Source organism: Dermochelys coriacea, chromosome 27 (genome assembly GCF_009764565.3).
Source record: "Dermochelys coriacea isolate rDerCor1 chromosome 27, rDerCor1.pri.v4, whole genome shotgun sequence".
NCBI classification, from domain to species: domain Eukaryota; kingdom Metazoa; phylum Chordata; order Testudines; family Dermochelyidae; genus Dermochelys; species Dermochelys coriacea.
Window position 1 is genome coordinate 5997629 of NC_050094.1, and position 19266 is coordinate 6016894.

Genomic DNA, 19266 nt, shown 5'->3' on the forward strand with positions numbered 1-19266 from the left:
CATGGAGCGTCCCCCACCCCCACCCCAGTGTCACTGAGAGCAGAACTTGCCCCATGACAGGAAAGATTTTTCAGATGAGCTCGGCCCCTCGGGTGCACGTTGGTTGCTGGGCCCTCTGCTAGTGTAAATCAGCATTGGCTTGAGTGGAGCTGCTCTAATTTACACCTGCATAGGATCTAGACCTAAATATCTATGCAAGGTGTGCAAGGCTGTGGAGAATTGAGCCCCCCATAGCTGTCTGATCTTGACCAGCAGTGCTGCAGGATGCCATCAAGGCCTTCAGCAGGGTCAAAGAAGACAAAGTTGATCTGCAGGACATGGATTCCATTCTGGCCAGCTTGGGGATCAGCGTGTCCAGTGAGGAGCTGCAGGAGGCTTTGCAGAAGATTTCCCCGGGGGATGAGCATTACCACCAGCTGCCTGTTTTCCCTGGGTGTCACCTTCCCTGATGAGTCACCTGGGGAGCTGACACACAGAGGGAGCTTGGAAGACGGTGTGAGTTACACCAGCTTGGCCATTGCTTGATTCATTTAGACTCCCCTATGAATTTGGCCCTGTGTCTGTGTTGCCATGTTAAGGGCCGTGTCCATGTTAGAATACATGGAGTCTGTGTGGTGGCCCATCTGTGGTGGAGAGTCTTAAACAAACAGCATCCCAACCCTGTCCAGGAGCCTTTGTCCCTTGCTTGTGGGTTGGGTCAAACATCGCTTATTGGCTAATGCTAATCTCCACGGGCTGAAAACTTAATAAGATTTGGGTCGGGGAGGAAAGAATTTTGGTGGAGTTGCAGAGAGCAGAATTTGGCCTGATATGTTTAAGACACAATGGCTTCCTGCCAGTATTGCATGTGCACTAAAAGCACCTGAAAAATCTAGCACCGTTGTTGCCGGCTGATACAGAAATTGTACATGTCTGCTTGTGTGTGTCAGTGTCACAATAACCTGGTTCTCGTGTTTTACACAGTCCCATGTATTTACTTATAGGCACATTTGCATCCCTTATTTATATAAACTTTCTTAAAGTCACAACAGTCTTGCATCTAGGGAGATTTACTGCCATATCTGCTGTCCTGACTATCCATCATACTGGGTGTTAACTTTAAGGCGTTTTCTAAGTTAAACAAGAGGGTCTATCTTCACGCTGGGTGTTTTGCCCAATGTCCGTTCAGTCTGCTGTGTCCTCTACCTTGCAGAAGCTGGGAAGGTGAATTTCAAAGAAGTTCTGACGAATTTGATAGACACCCAGCGCTTCTCAGAAACTTCAGGTGAGTGAGAACAGGTATCCTTCAAAAGTAGATCTCCACAGGCACATTTGTGGAAATCAAAAGGACAGGTTCTCGTCTCATGACTTGGGTTTAAATCCAGACTAACTCTATAGACTTCAACGCACATAATCTAGATTTACATCAATATAATTGAAAGGAGAATCTGGTGCCAAATATACTTATTATTCAGCTCCAGTGATCCAATCAGATGTTCATTTCAGCTTCCTTTATATCTCATGGGAAGTTGATACTTTTCACCTTGTTCTCTAGCTTCTTCATCTTTAGAATGTTAGCAATACAGGTTACAGGTTAGCAATACAGGTTAGAGTTGATCTCAGCAGAAGTCCATGGACCAAATTCTCTGTATGGTTTGTAGCTACCAAATGCTGAAGCCTAAGTTTTATGAACAGGAGTACTTGTGGCACCTTAGAGACTAACACATTTATTTGAGTATAAGCTTTCGTGGGCTACAGCCCACTTCATCAGATGCATGCAATGGAAAATACAGTAGGACAATTTTATATACACAGAGAACATGAAACAATGGGTGTTACCATACACACTGTAACAAGAGTGATCAGGAAAGGTGAACTATTACCAGCAGGAGAGGAAAAAAACAAACCAAAAAAAAACACAACCTTTTGCAGTGATAATCAAGGTGGGCCATTTCCAGCAGTTGACAAGAACATGTGAGGAACGGTGGGGGGGAGGAATAAACATGGGGAAATAGTTTTACTTTGTGTAATGACACATCCACTTCCAGTCTTTATTCAGGCCTAAGTTAATGGTTTCCAATTTGCAAATTAATTCCAATTCAGCAGTCTCTCATTGGAGTCTGTTTTTGAAATTTTTTTGTTGTAATATTGCGACTTTTAGGTCTGTAATCAAGTGACCAGAGAGATTGAAGTGTTCTCCAACTGGTTTTTGAATGTTATAATTCTTGATGTCTGATTTGTGTCCATTTATTCTTTTGTGTAGAGACTGTCCAGTTTGACCAATGTACATGGCGGAGGGGCATTGCTGGCACATGATGGCATATATCACATTGGTAGATGTGCAGGTGAACGAGCCTCTGATAGTGTGGCTGATGTGATTAGGCCCTATGATGGTGTCCCCTGAATAGATATGTGGACACAGTTGGCAAAGGGCTTTGTTGCAAAGATAGGTTCCTGGGTTAGTGTTTTTGTTGTGTGGTTGCTGGTGAGTATTTGGATCAGGTTGGGGGGCTGTCTGTAAGCAAGGACTGGCCTGTCTCCCAAGATCTGTGAGAGTGATAGGTCACATAAACACCACCCTATACCAGAAACCTACTGAGTGCTGTACTTACCTACATGCCTCCAGCTTTCATCCAGACCACACCACACGATCCATTGTCTACAGCCAAGCTCTACGATACAATGACATTTGCTCCAACCCCTCAGACAGAGACAAACACCTACAAGATCTCTATCATGCATTCTTACAACTACAATACCCACCTGCTGAAGTGAAGAAACAGATTGACAGAGCCAGAAGAGTACCCAGAAGTCACCTACTACAGGACAGGCCTAACAAAGAAAATAACAGAACCCTTCAGCCATCACCTTCAGCCCCCAACTAAAACCTCTCCAACGCATCATCAAGGATCTACAACCTATCCTGAAGGACGACCCATCACTCTCACAGAACTTGGAAGACAGGCCAGTCCTTGCTTATAGACAGCCCTGGTGACTTGAAGACATCTAATTTGTTTAAGTAATTTTTAACTTGTTCTTTCCCTATTTTAGCCTCTGATCCTCCCTCATTTTCACTGGCACGTTAGGACACCACCCTGCACTGATGCAGAGAGATGACCCAGTTAATGCTTTGCTTTATATTCTCTGCACATTTGCAGCCATGCAGGAGGCCTTGGATGTCATCAGCAAGATTGAGGGTGACAAAATTGCTGTTTCTCATCTGGAGTTGGCTCTGACTAACATAGGGATCATTTTATCCAAGGGAGAGCTGGAGGAAGCACTGAAGCACGCTACAGTGGATGGTAAGCAACCTTAGCAGGGCGGGCGCATCCCCATATTTGTTTATAGGTGGCTAATCATGTTTATGGCACAATACGTGGGGTTGGTGAATACTCAAGCATCAATGCTGGTGAATGCAGGTGATCCTTTTAATGCAACATTTTCCACAGCGGCAAGGGAGATCCTTGCTCTGTCCAATGATCTGGTGCAGAGTTTCTCTTTAGCTGGGGAATTTAACTGTTCAGGTCTAGGTATCGCCCAGCATCTGGAAACATATGGGGCATGTTCTGATGGGACACTTTGTAGTTGTGAGGAGAACAGAGGAACAAAGAGTCTCCCCTGTGTGTATGACCAGCTCAGAGGTCTCTCCCTAATGCAGTCACTGTGTTCTGGGGTGCAAGGCACCCCGAGGAGGAAGGACCATAGCCCTGGCCAAGCAGGGTGTTCGTCACATGTGCAAATACAGCTCTGCTTGCTTGCGTGTGGCCGGGTCGGCCCTTCCGTGTGGACTTGGAGCATTGGCCTGAGGTCGAGTGTCTCCTCTCGGCCAAGCTGACTTTGCTGTTGACACAGTGCACGGTGAATGTAAAGGGGCTGGAGCGACGTGCCAGAGAATCCCCTCATGCAGGGTGACTCTGTGACGGCACGCAGCTGGCAGAGGCAGCATAGCCCCCTCCTGCACACGCTCCATTGCTGCTTCCTGCCCCAGATTCTCCCTCACTGCAGCAATAGATGTGGCCGGGGAGCAGAGGTGAAAATAAGCCAGTGCACCCCGGTACGGCGTATTGGTAAGAGCAATTTAAAGCCCTGGGGTAGCGGGCTCCCAGCCGCCACTACCGCAGCTGGAGCCCAGGCCCTTTAAACCTTGATTTAAAGGGCCTGGGGATTTAAGGTCCTGCCTCTTCTGGTTGAGGCCACGCCCCTTCCAGTTGAGGCCACGCCCCCTGCTCAGGACTCCGGGGTACCGGTAAGTCCTCTAACTTACTTTCACACCTGCCGGGGAGGGGATGTGCCCAGGGATCAAAGGGAGCAGTGGGTGGCTGAGAACCAGGGAGCCCTGCTCAACCTATGGCCCGCCCCTCTGTGCCCGCACTGTGTCCAGACTCAGTGGAGAATTGTGCCCTGGTTCCTAGGGTCCACTGCTGCTGCTGTGAACGTGCATGCAACTCCCACTGAAGTCCATGGCACTCATGGGGCAGTCTGCCAAGCCCGAAGGGCATTGCAGGTCAGGTGGTGATCTAGTGGCTCAGGAGCCAGGAAACCTGCCTTCTAGCCCTGTTCTGACATTCCAGGGCACGAGACCTTGGCTGCATGTGACTTGCCCATGCTTTCAAAGTTGGCCAGTGATTCTGGGCTGCGGGCACCTGACTTGAGACAGTTTGGGCCTGTGTTTCAGAGGTTCTAAATGCCCAGGGCACCTCCCAGCTCAGCACTCTGGGGGGGGGGTTTCCTCAGAACTGAGTCCCCCCAAGTAGAACCCGCTGGTGAGGGTGTGTCACAGGATCTTCTCTGTTGCCGATCCACAGAGGGTCTGAGTCTGTTACAGCCCCAGCTAGGGCTTCATGGCTCTCTAGCTCAAGCTATAGTAGCTGAGACTTCACTCTGGAGGTCTCCGGACTGGTTCAATCCCAGGTGCTCAGATGGCTGCCTCCCACAAAGTCAGTCACTGCGTCAGAGAATGACCTTCCCTTCCCTGAGCCTCTGTTTTCCCACCCCGGTAACCGACAGCACAGCTGGGCGCTCTGACTTTTTGCTTCCTCTCTACATCTGACCTGTGCGTTATCTTGCAGGAGACGGGAAGGTGAATTTTAAAGAATTTCTGAAGGGTTTGACCAGCACCAAACATTTTTCCAGAACCTTAGGTGAGTGAGGAGCTGCGGTGGATGGAAGATGTTTTGCATCATGGAATTCTGGCTGTGTTTGCAAGGGTACCACAGTTCTCTATGGCATTTTAGGCATCTCTTTGGCATGCCCAGCTATCATCCTCCTTACCCAGTAGATCCTCAAGTGGCCAATGCAACTGGTTTATGGCCCGTTTGGCACAACACAGCTGAGGCTTCCTGGTAAATGGTATTTGCTTCATGACTGACAAAGAGCTTAGGATATGAAACACAAGAATCGTTTGACTGACAGCACCACACTCTTAGAACAGTCCACACTGATCTTCCAACAGGGGCTTAGCACCAGGGAGGGAGAATACAGAGCGTCCTGTCTCATCTCTAGTTTTATGTCTAGCTCTTTTCTCCCATAGCTTGCATTTGGCTCTACGGTGAATTCCGCTCCCCCCACAGAAGCATGTTGCAAACATCCAGTGTAGACAGAGCCACCCAGTGTCTGACTACCATCAACATATTGTAACAGCAGTCAGTGCCAGGAAGATCTTGGTGCTGGGCCTTTCTTAACCAAAGAGATGCTCTCTGTCCAGAAGCATGAGTCCAGCTGTCCACGGCTGAGCTGTTCTATGGGGTTCCTTGTCGTGCAAAGATTATTACCCAGACTTACCAGCTAGGACAGACCTACAACAGGATGTTCTGATTAGGCAGGGTGGCCTTAACTCATTTCCCCTTGTGACTCTTCTTCTCATTCTCCACGAGAAGGGGACCCAGAAAAGAAAGACTTAGTGAAGGAGAAAAGCAGGATATTACCATCGAGCTGAGTTACTCTGAGCTTTCTTACATCCCAGAGTTCACCCATCTATTCACCACCCCACTCTTTCTTCAGGGAGGGCAGACAGGGGTTACAGAGACAGGAAACAAAGGGCTGAAAATGTGCCATAAATAAACTCTATGCAGGATGTGGCTGTCTCCATTAGGGACGTCTCTAAAGGAGATAGAACTCCAGTTACACTTAAGTAGACAGGTCTGCTTCCAGGGCCTGAACCAATGTCCATCTGGAAGTATTTCCATTGCCTTGGATGGGCTTTGGATCAGACCTCTAGCTTTCGGTGCTGCTAAGAGTTCCCATTGAGTTCTCTTTCAAAGCTAAGAACTAGGGTCACATTTTCTTCTTCTCCAAGCAGCGTTCCCAACCTCTCCCCTGTCAGGAGTGGGCTGACTCTGCTGACTGGAGGCCTCACTATACCTTCTCTTCATGCTTGCAGAGAAGGAAAGGGCCGTGAAAGCCATTGGCGTGATCAAAGAGGACACAGTGGACGTTCATCCCCTGGAATCCATCATGCGCAACATGGGGATTCATTTAACCCCGGAGGAGATTCAGAAGGCGCTGAAGCACGTGATCTGTGAGGGTGAGCATTTCCAACAGCCTGCTGTTCTTTGGTGAGGCCTGTACTTTTTCCCAGGGATAGGTAGGTGCTGTTTGTACCCTTGTGAGGATACCTGGGGTAGGGTTAGGGTGTGTAGGGGCTACTCATTCCGTTTAAAACCAACTCCTGTGCTGTCATGCACAAAATCCCTTCTCTGTTCATTAACCTTTGACCTCATGCCCATCATTCTAGTGGTCAGACAAAATCTGCAATTATTGGTCTATGACACAGTTGTCCTGTTCCTGGCTTGACGATTTTAACAGACATGCAGACACATCAGGAAGAGGCCTTGTCTTCTTCAGGGTCAAATCTGGGCTTTGGACGTGGAGAAAGGCCCTTCCGTATCTCAGCCCCTCCGAGCTCCAGGCTGGGGGGAACCCCGAGAATGTTTGAATACTAAAGAGCTGATTCATCACTGTGTTACTCCAAGGTGATGTGGACACAACTCCATTGATCACAATGGGCCTATTCTGGTGTAAAACCAGCGTAATGCAATGGTGACTCCAGCCCTAAATATTCACTATGTCTGCCTCTCTGTTAGCGTTCAGGGGATAAACTTATCCCTGGTGTAATGCTCTCAAGGTCAATGAAGATACCACAGGGATTAATTTGGTCTTACAGTTTTAGGACTTTCAACAATTTGTCCAGAATTTTCCATCCAAAACCCTTTGGCAGCTTTGGACTTCCCCCCGCCCTCCTTTTTGACTTCGTATCTGTTCATCATTTTTTCCTTCTCCCTGACGTGGATCATCTCATTGCAGAAGATGGGAAAGTGAATTTGAAAGATTTCATGATGGGTTTGACCAAGACCCGGCGATTTTCCCAAGCTGAAAGTAAGTGGAAACTGTAGTGAACAGTAGAGCCCTGCAGTGGGACTGGGATCCCACAGGGCCCGCTGCCACAATAGCAGAAGCGAGTAAAACATACTTTGTGTGGTGGACAAAAAAAATCCTATGGGAATTTGTGGGAAAACATTAAATCTCTTGGCCATTTGTCCTAAATAGAATTTCAGCAACATAAAGCAAGTTTTTCTTTTTTTATTAAATAAAGCTTTTAATACTTAAATTTAAGTGAGGAATAAAAAGAGATTTGATGTCTGTTCTAATAGGAGTTAAATTATTTTTTTTTACGTGGGTTGAGCAAGATTTGTTTTATTCTTTTAGTGGTAAAAATTGTGTCTGAATTCCATTTATATATCTATATATCTATATATATCTATATAACATTGTATATTTATATACAATGTTAACTGACTTTTTCTTTTCTAACGAGCACGGGGGAATCTGTCTCTCATGCGGGATTTGTGGGATCTAAGGTGTAAGCAGGTTATAAATGCAAGAAATGATGCAGGAGCGGGTGGCAGTGGGTATTGAGAGGCAGGATGAAAAAAATAGACTCGCACAGGGCTCTAGTTTAGTGTACAGGTATAAGGAAGAATAGATGGGGAGCCCTCTAGTGGCGCTCACCGTGTTCTGTGATGCTGCTAGGACAGCAGGATGTGTGTAGCTAGGCCTTGTGTGTTTGTGTGCAGTTAGGAAACACAATTATTAAAGGCCCAACAATGCCTTTGTGGTTTCTTCGTGGTATTGGAGCTCTAGGCCTTATTCTGAGGTGATTCTCTGGCCTGTGTTCTACACGGGGCAGGCTACATGATTACACTAGTGCCTTCTGGCCAGTCTATGAATCTGTTGTGGTGTAAAAAGCAAAAGTCTCAGCAGAAACTTTACTGCAAACAGAGCTGCTGGAAAAACACATTTCAGGGGGAAACTTCCTCCCCCGCTTTTGTTGATTTGCTTTTGTTTTTCATCAGAGTTTGGACATTTTCGGAACAGCTGCTAGAGCTGGTTGAAAAACAGGGGGAAGAATTTCAAGAAAAGAGGGATGGAAATTTGTTTAGGCCGTCTTTTGAAATTTTGACACATTCAGAAGTTTTCCAACGAGAGGGACTGGAGGGTGGAAGCTGATAGACGGAGCCACGTCTCTGCATTTCAAGTGGTCCTCTCAGCGTTGGAGCTGTGTTTTTTGAAGATTATGCATTTATTTGTGTTACTTGGGGGCTGCAGTCATGATCAGGGCTGCTGTAGAGTGAGGGTGCCATCCAGACGCATAGCAAGAAACGGTCCCTGCCAGCAAAGTGTCTGAATAGACAAAGAGTAGAGGAGAAACAGAGGTGCAGAGAGGGCACAGAACAGAACTCCGGTCTCCTGAGTCCCAGTTCTTTGTCCAACTGCTGGACAATACTGACTCTCCTCCTGTTTTGACTTCACTGGTGTGATGCAGCCTGATCTGCATCCCTGAGCTCAGAACATTAAAAATTGCACAGACTCAAGGGCTACCAGGCCAAATCCTAGCTCACTAGCCACAAAGGAAAAGAAAATCTGGCCCAATCAGTCTCTTCATGCCAGTTCCCCAAGTGCCAGGCTTGCAGGCATTTCCTTCTTCAGAGTCTACCCCAGTTTGATTTACCTTTACCAATTCTCTTGTTGTATACCCAGCCTGCCCTGCTCTTAAAGGGGCAGCCCTGTTACACAAACAAAGCCACTTCTCTGCATGTTGCCAGGCTGTCGGATGGCTTCAGGGCCAGCAGCAATATCCAACAGATTTTATTTGAAGGGAAGTTTTGGGCCTGATTCTCCCCTCGTTTATGCCGGTGTCACTACATATACTCCTGTAGCATTACTCCTATCTACACCAGGTGTACCTGAGGTCACAATCGGGCCCATTGGATTAAATCCAGCATCTTCATAGGGTGATGCAAAATGGAACAATCCACCAAAAAGGATAGAACAATCCCATGCAGCCTGTGTGAGGTGGTGTTTCAGAAGAAAGAACTCTGTTTTCCAGCCAAGGTTTCAGGACAAATCCTGTATCGTGGCAGGGAGTTAGAGTAGATGACCCTTGCAGTCCCTTCTGACCCTATGGTTCTATGATATTCACAGAAACTGTTTCTTTCCTTTCCCTATTCAAGAGGACAGAGTTGATGTCCGGAACCTGGACTCCATTCTGGACAACATGGGGATCTACCTGACGAACGAGGAGCTGCAGGAGGCCCTGAAGCATGTTACAGTTGATGGTGAGCATTGGAAACACTGTGTATTTTGGTGCAATGCAGACTCCTGCGGGAGAGCCCGCAACTGTACGTGCATTATGCCTCGTGCATGCCTTTGGCAGCAGTGAAGAAGAGCAGTTCTGGCTGCTCCGGGGCCCCTCCATCATGATGGAGGAGCTGCAAGGTCAAACCTGAGCGCACAGCAGCCCCCGTGTAGCATGTCACAATGCCACTCACTCAATTTTGCTCATGATGGAGGGGTGGTGGGGCCAAACCTGCCTGGTCTGTGGGGCACCCAGTACTGCTCCTCCTCACTACAGGCCATGTCCTGGCTCCTGCACCAGGGTTCCCACCCAGGGGCCTGCCTGGCCTCATCCCAGTTCCAGCAGCCCGAGTTCCCTCTTAGGGATGGGGAGTGACTGCACTTGAATGGACCAGGCTGGAAGGTGGGGGCTGAGCGGGTGAGGCCTTGAGATCAGCAGCTGCAGTGAGGATGGCTCCATGGGGATTGATGGTATATACTGGGGTGAAAAATTCTGGGGATACCTCTGGGCTCCTGTAGGGTGTGAGTGAGGGTGGGTGGATGAATACACAAGATTGTTGAAAGAAAATATATGTGACCCATTTAAAACATCCCCCTAAAATGTAACTGGTGGAATCACCTCTCCAGTCCTCAGCGCCTGTCCTTTGGAAATTTAGGTAAGTCAGTTGGAGCAGTGGGATAAGTACTCACAGGCCGTTCTAGTCTGCAGTTCAAGAGGCAGGCGAATTACACCTGATTGGAACAGGAATGGGGGGTTGAGAAATAGCGCCACCCTCTTTATAGTTAGTAATAATTTTGAATATCTGTTGTTTTTGTCAATAGCTACACAAGTGATGTGAGAAGAAAGGGAGCTGCCCCTTTAAGAGTCGGGGAGCACACTGGGAGTGAGCTTCTGCTGCAGAGCTCGAATGTGCTGGGGGGCGGGTGCTGCTGCCGGCCCATAGTTATGCCCTGGGGAGTTCTCAGCACTGCAAGAAGCTTCTCGAGAAAAAGTTTGGAGTCCCAGAATAAACAAAGTTTTCCTTGACAAGATGAGTCTTGGGATTAAGAGTCTAGCCCCCACAGCCTCATGTCTCGGGTTTAGAGCCAGTTTAGGGCCATCTGGGCCTCTGGGCACACCACGATACAGGCCTGCATCCCACAGCCCCACCAAAGAGATTACTAGGGCAGTTCAAACCTCTCTGAGCCATTGTTTCAGGCTCTCTATACACTCAGGCAGACTTCACTGTATCGGTTACACTTGGGTCACGTTTTCGAGATTTTCTGCTTAACCTTTTTGCTAGGAACATACTTTTTTAATGAAGCTGAGAGTCTAATGTAATCACATGACTCCAGGAGCTGGGGCTGCAGACATGGGTCTATAATGTCTGTGACTTAATCTGACTATTCAAGTTCAGTGGAGGGCGGGTTATATTTCACTGTAAGCCCCCTTCTGAGACCAGCAATACTCAAAATGCAATGAGAGGCATTATTTCAATGGGCACACCCCCAGCCTTGCCCACTTCTCCTTTGAGCTCTGATTGGCACATGCAATGGGTCTGCCTCTCTTAAGCACCATCTGTTGGCGACAAGGGCAAAATGCAGGTGCAAATGCCTTATTTGCATGCACAATTGAATGGTTCTCCATGTGCCATTTAGAAGCACTTATTTTAAAATGCCAGCCACGGAGCCTGTATCTTCTCTCTTTTAACCCTGAACTCTCTTTCTTGCACAGTGGATGGGAAGGTGTATCTGAGCAAATTTCTGCAGGGCGTGAGAGCCCTCCAGAAATTATCCCACAGTGAAGGTGAGTTCCTGTCAAAGAGGGCTGGACCATGATAAACACAGCATGCTGCAGATATATTTATTGTGAATTCTCACAGTCCTGGCCAGTCCTGAAAGGTGCGGGGCACCCTTAACTTCGCTTGACTTCACTGGCAGCTGATGGCATTCAACATCTCACAGGATCAGGCCCACGAACTGAGGATCAGTTGCATGATGGCACAAAGATTCAATAGAGGTGGCACTAGGCTTGCCAGCTTTCTAATGGCTGATAACTGGACCCCAAAGGCCTTGCCCCACCTCTTCCCCCAAGGCCCGTCCCCTGCCCTGCCTCTTCCTCCAAGGCCCCAATCCTGTACGCCACATGCCACCGCGAGCCACACAAGCAATCTGGCCCCAGAGGCAGCAGCGGCTCCTTCCTTCCATTTATGGTTGCCACCTTTTCCACAGATCAAAAAACCCAGATATCAGTGTGACGGGCTCCCCGGGGTGTCACCTGGAACTGGGGTACCACTGAGCCCTCTGACCCACCAGCCTGGGCTCCCCCTCACACTGTGCTGCTCTGACAAGCTGCAAAGCCCTCCAAGCTTGCACTTCCACCAGCATTCACACAGGAAGGGACACACCCAGCTGCAGTTACACGCAGGCTCTTTAACCGCCAGCTTCCCAGCCTGGGACCCCAGAGAAGTACCGTCCTGCCCTGGTCAAATCTGGCCAGTATATGGGTTTAACACCCAGTCCGTCTCTCCCTCAGTGTGAAGAGAACAATGCACACTTGTGGTAACCAAGCAGAGATTTTCCCCAAGCACTCCAGTCAAAGCTCACTGGTTTGGATTAAAACATAAAATAAGTTTATTAACTACAAAAGGTCAATTTTAAGTGACTATAAGTGATAGTAAATGGATCAAAGCAGATTACCTAGCAAACAAACAAAATACGCAAACTGAGCTTTACACACTAGATAGGTAGGATATGAATTAGCAAATTCTCACCCTGAGTGATAAACAAACTGGCAGATTTTTAAGGCACAAGCTGCCTTTGCTTTGCAGCTTGGGTTTCCCAGGTTTTCGTACACAGGCTAAAAATCCCTTTAGCCTGGCACCATCACTTCCCCCAGTTCAGTCTTTGTTCTTCAGGTGTTTACAGGTGTGTTGTTGTAGGGAAAGTGAGGTACCATCATGATGTCATTTTCCCCCTTTTATATCTTTTTCCTATTCCCTGGAAAGCTCTTTTGCTGTGACCTGGGTCAAATAGTTCCCACTGTGTAGTGCTATCTCTGAAAGGTTTCTATTGCACACAGTTCCTGGGATAATCCTGGTGCTTGTGTGCATTTCCTCAATGAGCCGTTAACATTGTTTGGCCTTTTTACTGTTGTACCTGAAAGGCTACTTGTGTTTCTTTTCAACCTCATAACATGCTTCAGTAACACTTACATAGCCAAACTTCCTAACTTCACATATGACGATAGCACATACAATCCAATGAGATATTAATATCTAGCAGATCAAGACTTTTAGAATGATACCTCACAAGACATACTTTATGCAAAACATATCCTAATTACATGACAGTGGTGAATAACAGGGTGCCAAGGTGTCACAATAAGGGCTTGTCAAATGACATGCAAGCCAACACCCAGACTGTCCAGGTGAAAATCGGATGGGTGGCAACCCTAGGGGCATTCTACCCTCTGAGTCAAAATCCTACCATGGCGTCAGATGGGGAGGGGCCAGGTGCTGCCAGAAGTGCCACCTTTGAAAGAAGACATAAATCCAAGGTCCTGATTGGTTAGAGCTCCATGCTGGAGCTATTTGATGTGCATACTAACAGTTTTATCGAGCCTGTAAACTTAACAGGTTCTATTTTTCTTACATGCCACTAGATGGTGATATTTGTATATACAAATTGTATGCATCCTGTTATATATTCTAGATTTGATTTTGACAAGTAGAGAGGAACTGGTTGAGATTTTGAAAGAGGAAGGCAGCTTGGGTGAAAATGATCATGGAATGGTAGAGTTCATAAGTTTAAGGAATGGTAGGAGGGAGAACAGCAAAATAAAGACAATGGATTTCAAGAAGGCAGACTTTAGCAAACTCAGAGAGTTGGTAGGTAAGATCTCATGGGAAACAAGTCTAAGGGGAAAAACAATTGAAGATAGTTGGCAGTTTTTCAGAGACATTAAGGGCACAAGAACAAACACTTCCTATCTTTCCTACACAGTGGAATAATGGCAAGAAACCACCCTGGCTTAACCGGGAGATCTTCAATGATCTGAAACTCAAAAAAGAGTCCTACAAAAAGTGGAAATTAGGTCAAATTACAAAGGATGAATATAAACAAAGAACACAAGTATGTAGGGACAAAACTCTACAAATACATTAGAAGCAGGAAGATGACCAATGACAGGGTAGCCCATTACTCAATGGGGGAGCGGGGGGGGGGGAAATAACAGAAAATGTGGACATGGCAGAGGTGCTTAATAGCTTCTTTGTTTCAGTTTTCACCAAGAAGATTGGTGGTGATTGGATGTCTAACATAGTAAATGGCTGTGAAAATGATGTAGGATCGAGGCTAAAATAGGGAAAGAACAAGTTAAAAATTACTTAGACAAGTTAGATGTCTTCAAGTCACCAGGGCCTGATGAAATGCATCCTAGAATACTCAAGGAGCTGACTGAGGAGATATCTGAGCCATTAGCAATTATCTTTTAAAAGTCATGGAAGATGGGAAAGATTCCAGAAGACTGGAAAAGGGCAAATATAGTGTCAATCTATAAAAAGGGAAATAAGGACAACCCAGAGAATTACAGACCAGTCTTAATTTCTGTACCTGGAAAGATAATGGAGCAAATAATTAATCAATCAATTTGCAAACATCTAGAAGATAATAAAATAATAAGATTAGTGATAAGTAAGAGTCAGCATGGATTTCTCAAGAACAAATCGTGTCAAACCAATCTGATAGCTTTCTTTGACAGGATAACAAGGGTTGTGTCTAGGCAGGAAGCGGTAGATATGGTATATCTTGACTTTAGCAAAGTCTCTGACAGTGTCTCGAATGACCTTCTCATAAACAAACCAGGGAAATACAACCTAGATGGAGCTACTATAAGGTGGATGCAAAACTGGTTGGAAAACCGTTCCCAGAAAGTAGTTATCAGTGGTTCACAGTCATGCTGGAAGGGCATAATGTGGGGTCCTGCAGGGATCAGTTCTTGGTCTGGTTCTGTTCAATATCTTCATCAATGATTTAGAAAATGGCACAGAGAGTACGCTTATAGAGTTTGTGGAAGATACCAAATTTGGAGGGGTTGCAAGTGCTTTGGAGAATAAGATTAAAATTCAAAATGATCTGGACAAACTGGAGAAACGGTCTGAAGTAAATAAGATGAAATTCAATAAGGACAAATGCAAAGTATGGTACTCGATTTAGGAAGGAACAATCAGTTGCACACATACAGAATGGGAAATGACTGCCTAGGAAGGAATACTGCGGAAAGGGATATGGGGGTCATAGTGCACCACAAGCTAACTATGAGTCAACAGTGTAACAGTGTTGCAAAAAAAGCGAACATCCTTCTGGGATGTATTAGCAGGAGTGTTGTAAGTAAGACACAAGAAGTAATTATTCCGCTCTACTCTGCACTGATTAGTCCTCAGATGGAGTATTGTGTCCAGTTCTGGGCACTACATTTCAAGAAAGATGTGGAGAAATTGGAGAGAGTCCAGATAAGAGCAACAAAAATTATTAAAGGTCTAGAAAACATGACCTATAAGGGAAGATTGAAAAAATTGGGTTTGTTTAGTCTGGAGAAGAGAAGACTGAGAGGGGACACAATAAGAGTTTTCAAGTATGTAAAAGGTTGTTACAAGGAGGAGGAAGAAAAATAGTTTTTCTTAACTTCTGAGGCTAGGACAAGAAGCAATGGGCTTAAATTGCAGCAAAGGTGGTTTAGGTTGGACATTAGGAAAAACTTCCTGTCAGGGTGGCTAAACCCTGGAATAAATTCCCTAGGGAGGTTGTGGAATCTCCAGCATTGGAGATTTTTAAGAGCAGGTTAGACAAACACCTGTCAGGGATGGTCTAGATAAAACTTAGTCCTGCCTTGAGTGCAGGGGACTGGACTAGATGTCCTCTCAAAGTCCCTTCCAGTCCTATGATTCTATATAAAGATACCATTTTCTATAGACAGCTCTTGTAACACTGACGATTTACAGCATTTTAAAAAATGGCACGTATTGGAAGTATTACCCAAATGCTCTGGCTAAATTACATTCTAACGGTCTACAATTCCCTTCTGGTTGCATCTGGATATAGTATTCCTCATTCCGTGAGCAGAATTCGGCTTTCCCGTAGACCTTGCAACTTCCCTGGCTGCAGTAGACTTTTATGCTATAAATGAAAACAGAATTGGGCTGTCCAGCTGTTGTGCAAGATTGCTACAGCTGCAAAGGACTTTCAGTTCTTGCCCCATGTTTGCACCTGGTCATCTCTTTCTCAAACTTTCAGCCCCCAAGGAGAATATTTTGGAAAGTTTGAGCAAACTCCTTTTAGCCATGTTTGAACATGGAAAGTAATACCAATACAAAGTGACTGACTGCAAAATGCAAGTAGAGCTTCCCCTTTAAAATGAATACTGAGCAGGTTTAGTTTAATCTATAGTAAAACCAGCGCAAGTTTAGAAGTTGAAATGTTGTCTGTAAACAGCCCTTAATGAGGACTAATCAACCTTGCTAGGGTTGTGGGGGTGAGTTATACGTGATTGTAAAATCATTTCTGAATATGCTTAAGTAGCATCAGCAAAGAGTTTTTGCAAAGGTCGGTTAAACCTTAACCCTTTGGTGACATTGCGGTTCGTTATCTTTGCCCATCTGACTGGAACAATCGCTGCTGTGTGGATCCCTGACATGATGGAGATTATAAATATCTCGGTGAAACAGACATGGCAAAAAAAGATACCTTTTATCCAGGACACACAAAGAAATGAAGACCATTGCAGATTTTAGGACTCGATATCTACAGCTAGTGCAGCAAGCTGAGACATCTTGCTAACTCAATGGCTCTGAAATTGGTTTTAAATTAAGTTTTTGGGCTTGAGTTTTACTTACACTAAACATGCCCCATACCATTGGCAATCTGCAGTTTGGCAATATAAAGGGACATTAAAGTTATAGAGCCTGATTCTGTACTGCCCTGCACCTTACAGTGTCATGTACACCAGTGCAAAGTGGAAGGAAACTGCTATCAGGCTGATGTGGTAGCATTTCCCCTCCTTCGCATGTGTAAGCAGGGGAATAGTCCCGCTCTTGTGAGGAACTTTCCTGGCTTCTGCACTACCCCAGTGAAGTGGGCTAGCGAAAGGATCTGAGTCCTCGCTCTCACTTCCTTTACATAGTGGCCTCCCTGCCCTTGAGGACTCCCCTTCCACTCTCCTGTCTGGCAGAGTCCTCGTAACCCCAACAAGGCTGGGCCCAGGATTCCTGGGGGGCTCGACCCCCAACCCTGCTGTGGTCACCTAGGACAGGGGCTAGGGTGTCCCCACTCTGGGGTACTCTCTCTGCACTGGGCACTTCTCTGACCCACTGACCATTACATACAAGTTAAAGCAAATGCAAGTTATTTAATCAACAATTAATTTTAAAAAGAATGGGAAAATGGGAAAGGTTAAAGGAAACACATCAACCCGCTCTGTGGCAGGGAACATCACAAACAGCGTCTCTGGGGTGTCAGGGCAGTTCACAGTCTGTTCCTTGTAAGTCCCCGGCCTTCTTCTCAGGCCCTGGCTGTGCTGCAGGGATGCTGTGGGTTGGACACTTGCTCTGGTGGTGGCCACACGCTCTCAGGCTCTAAGTGGCAGGACCCTTCTTCCCAGTGTCGCCCCCGCCCTGTCGAGATTGTGATCCAAGCCTGGCCTGCAGAGCCTCTTGGCTGAGGCGTCTCCCTGTGCTGGGCCTGCTGCCCAGGGTCCCCCTCGCTCTCCCCAGCTGCTCACCGCACCCAGCTCCGGACTGCTCCAGCCCCAGCTCCACCGCTTGGTCTCTGCACAGCTGCTGCTGCTCTGCCTCCAGCTCCCTGGGCTGCTTCTTTGGCCCCTCTGGCTCTGGTTGCTGCAGCTCTGCTCCTGGGACAGGGTCTGCTCTCTCTGGATCTGGCCCAGCTCTGCTCCCCAGCTTAGTTTGGGCCCCTGCTTTCTCCTTAGCTCGGCCCCACTCTGTCTGACCCAGGCAAATCCAGCTCACATGGAGGATGGGACCTACCTGGCCTCCTGACTCTCTGATTAGCCTGCCCGCCCTGTCATTCAGGCTGACCTGGAGCATTGGCCTCTCCCCATTGTTCCTGGGGACTGTCAGTCTCAGGGTCCTGATTTCCATAGACCCTTCCCCTTTTAGTACTGGGAGCTAGCCAACCAAAACACCCCCATTGATTGTTAGTAAGGGGGCAACAGTCCCCTTACACATGGGTGTAGATGACAGCACAAGATGCAGGGCAATGGGGAACCAGACACACCATGTAAAGGAACCCTGGTGTATATGAGAATCAGGCCCTGTGACTCCATTTGTCCCTTTAACTGCGTGGCCTGATTGCTGTCTTCATATAGTTTTGTGCCTTCTGTTCTTACTATTGCAAAGTCTTCAGACACTGATGTTGCCAAAATCTGTCAATGCACCTGCAGGCAACTGGAGATGTTTTTGGAGAAGGGCTGCAGGATTTGGCTCCACATTAGCAATGATGCAGGGTGACATTATTTCTAAACTCTTGGTGATTAAAGCCAATGTCAAGCAAACCCCTTCCCAGAGTGGTACAAGCCAGAGCAGTAACCAGTGAATTTCCAGCCAACGTGCTATGAAAAGTCGGGCATTTTGCTATTATTTGATATATTTCTCTCCATCTATCCCAGGGGAAAAGGTTGATATCCAAGACCTGGACTCTCTTCTGGCTGAAATGGGGATGCACTTAACACAGAAGGAGCTCCAAGAAGTACTGAAGCATGCCATTGTGGATGGTGAGCAGCTTGGCATAGCGCTGTGTTGTCTGTAGACCTAAACAATCCGTGAGATCAAAGATTTGGGGGAAATGTGTTCAAAGTCAGAACAAGAAGCTGAAATTTTAGTTTCCCACAAAATGAAAATTCAGAACAATTTCAGTTCGGGACCATTGAAACATTTCATCTCAACATTCTCATTTTGGTTCATTTCATTTTTACTGCTGTAAGATATTAACATCATTGTCCATAATATAGAAAACTGTAAAATAATATTTAAAATCATACTTTAATATCCTAGAAGTCAAACAAAAGGTTTCAGCGTTGTCCAAACGAAACACGACAACTTTTTCCCATCAAACTTCCGTTGAAATTGACCCATTCCCACGAAATGTTTTGATTTCAACAGAACAACATTTTTCAGTGGAAACCTGTTCGGAACAGACCGCTGTTTCTTTCTGCCTGCCTGGCACTTTCTCTTTGCAGGAGACGGGAAGGTAAATGCGAGTGACTTTACGAAGAGTGTGATCAGCACATGGAGGGCTTCCCAAGCTGAGAGTGAGTCAAGACCTAGTGATAAAGTTGGATGAAATGTGGTAGACCTATGCCTGATTCTCATTTCTGACTCAATAGAGGCCCTGCCTATGAGCCACAGTTCAATAGTGCATTTGTAACTCAGGCTCACTTTGGCCATGTCCAGAGGTTTAGGATCTGCTACTGCCTGGGTAGCTAGCAGATCTGGTCCTTCAGCTCAAGTAGTGGAGGATTTATGCTTTTAAATTGAACATTTCAATTGTCACTAGTGACGATCTAGCCATCAAGAAAGGAGTTTTCATTTTCCTCGGTGCCCCGAATGTGAAACCTATCCCAGTGCCCAGCACAAGGTCTGAGCAACACATACATCCTAC